Source organism: Brachyistius frenatus, unplaced genomic scaffold (assembly GCF_029030835.1).
Source record: "Brachyistius frenatus isolate BFR_SWC_R1_liver_20210118 unplaced genomic scaffold, ASM2903083v1 Contig_875, whole genome shotgun sequence".
Taxonomy (NCBI): domain Eukaryota; kingdom Metazoa; phylum Chordata; class Actinopteri; family Embiotocidae; genus Brachyistius; species Brachyistius frenatus.
The window spans coordinates 1-2,500 of record NW_027211474.1 but is presented as its reverse complement, the minus strand read 5'-3'; the positions used below and the strand labels follow the sequence as shown (position 1 = coordinate 2,500).

At 64.6% G+C, this 2,500-nt stretch overlaps 1 pseudogene; it reads right to left on the bottom strand.

Annotated features, from left to right (window-relative positions):
* The window catches only part of LOC138615288 (28S ribosomal RNA), a 3,457-nt pseudogene extending 3,237 nt beyond the window's left edge, over nt 1-220 (bottom strand).
* Between the last annotated feature and the right edge of the window lie 2,280 nt (nt 221-2,500).

The following is a 2,500-nucleotide window of genomic DNA, read 5'->3' as shown; positions in this document are numbered from 1 at the left end:
TCCACGGGCTGAGCCTCGATCAGGGACTCGGGCCCCCCGACGACCCCGGGGCAAGCGGTCTTCCATACGCCACTTTTCCCACGCCCGCCCGTCGGACGGGGATTCGGCGTGGGCCTTCCCCTCTTCGCTCGCCGCTACTGAGGGAATCCTTGTTAGTTTCTTTTCCTCCGCTTAGTAATATGCTTAAATTCAGCGGGTTGTCTCGTCTGATCTGAGGTCGAGTCAATGAGGGCCCGGCGGGCAAGACGTGGCTCACCCGGGAGAGGGGCCTCCCCCCCCGGTTGAGGCTCACGGACTCTGTGGGTAGGTCAAAAAGGGCCGGGTGCCCCCGCGGCGGACCGCACTCGAGCCCAGGCGTCGCCACCGCACGCGCCCCCCCCGAGGCCCGTCCCCGACCCTCAGGCGTCCCCCCCGGCGTGGGAAACCCCTTTTTGACGCACCGGCCAGCGGGGGCAGCGCGGAGACAGCACGTGTCCCCCGGCAGCCGCGCCCGACGCAATGCGGGCCGACGGGGTGGCCGCCCCCCGCTCCGGAGAGCGGGAGAGGGAAGGAGGCGTGTATGGCCGACGGGGCCACGGGGCGCGTGGCCCGGGCAGGCCAGCGCGTCGCGACGAGCGTCCCGGTTTTTTGGGCTGCACTTAGGGGGGCGAAGGCAGCGGATGCCTGCGCAGCCCCAACCGCGGGAGACGGCAGGCGTCTCCCGATTGATGTCAAAGCGACCCCGGGCGAGCCCCGGAGGAACCCGGGGCCGCAAGGTGCGTTCGGGGTCGATGATCAAGTGTCCTGCAATTCACATTAGTTCTCGCAGCAGCTGCGTTCTTTATCGACGCACGAGCCGAGTATCCACCCAAAAGTTGTATTTGTTTTTGTTTTGGTTTTGGGTTTTTTCGCCCGGTTTCGGAGACAAAATCGGACGAGGTGAAGACAGAAACCCCGGGCGCTCCCCGTCCCAGCCCGCAAGCCCCTCGCCCGTGACGGGGCGGGGGGGGCAGGCCGGGGTGGTGGGGGGGAGGAGACAGAACCCCCCCCTCCCTCCGGCGGAGGGAGGAGAGCGTTGGGACCCGGAGGCGCGCGGGGGACGGTCGAGCCGGACCGCCGCCGACCGCGCTGGGACTAGGTTTTCGCCGAGATGCGGGGGGACCCGGGGCCGGGGCGTTACCGGGCGGGGGGGGCGCACCGCCCATTTCCTCCTTTGCCCTCCAACCCCGCGCGACCCGGGGCCCAGTCCGACGGCACTCGGAACAGGAAGCCGGGGGGCGAGGCGCAGCGGAGGACGCGTCAGGGGGAGCGGAGACGCGTAACCCGTCCGGTGGGTTTTCCCCGGGGGCCAGACTAGGTCGGGGCCCGGGGCGTGTTGACACGCAGCCCCACCCCCGCAAGGGCCCGGCGGGCCCAGACGGCACGGAGGCCGCGCGCCTCGGAGACCCCCCCCGGGGGGGGCCCCGGGCCCAGAGGCCCGGCGACGCGACCGCCTGCGGAGGAGACCCTCGGCGTTTTGTCCGGAGACGTCGAGCTGCTGCAACTGCCACCACCGGGGTGGGGGGAGAGGAGCGACCGGTAATGATCCTTCCGCAGGTTCACCTACGGAAACCTTGTTACGACTTTTACCCCCAGTGAAGTTTGATCGTTTTTGGCGCCCGCCAGGGCCGTGACCGACCCCGGGGGGCCGATCCGAGGACCTCACTAAACCATCCAATCGGTAGTAGCGACGGGCGGTGTGTACAAAGGGCAGGACTTAATCAACGCAGCTTATGACCCCGCTTTCTGGGAATTCCTCGTTTATGGGAAATAATTGCAATCCCCAATCCCTATCACATGGGGGTTTAGGGGGTTTCCCACGCCTCTCCAAGGGAGACACACGCTGATCCACTCAGTGGCGCGCGTGCAGCCCCGGACATCTAAGGGGATCACAGACCTGTTATTGCTCAATCTCGTGTGGCTGAACGCCACTTTTCCCTCTAAGGTTGGACGCCGACCGCACGGGGCCGCGAACGTTGATCCGGAGTCTCGTTCGTTATCGGAATTAACCAGACAAAACCTCCAAACTAAGAACGGCCTGCACCACCACCCACAGAATCGAGAAAGAGCTATCAATCTGTCAATCCTTTCCGGTTTCCCGGGGCCGGGGGAGGTTTCCGTGTTGAGTCAAATTAAGCCGCAGGCTCCACTCCTGGTGGGGCCCTTCCGTCAATTCCTTTAAGTTTCAGCTTTGCAACCATACTCCCCCCGAACCCAAAGACTTTGGTTTCCCGGAGGGGCCCCGGGGGGCGGGAATAACGCCGCCGGATCGCTAGTTGGCACGTTTATGGTCGGAACTACGACGGTATCTGATCGTCTTCGAACCTCCGACTTTCGTTCTTTATTAAGAAAACATTTTGGCAAACCTTTCGTCCGTCTTGCGCCGGTCCAAGAATTTCACCTCTAGCGGCACAATACGAATGCCCCCCGGGCCCTCCCTCTTAATCATGGCCCCAGTTCAGAGAAAAAAAAAAAAAGGGTT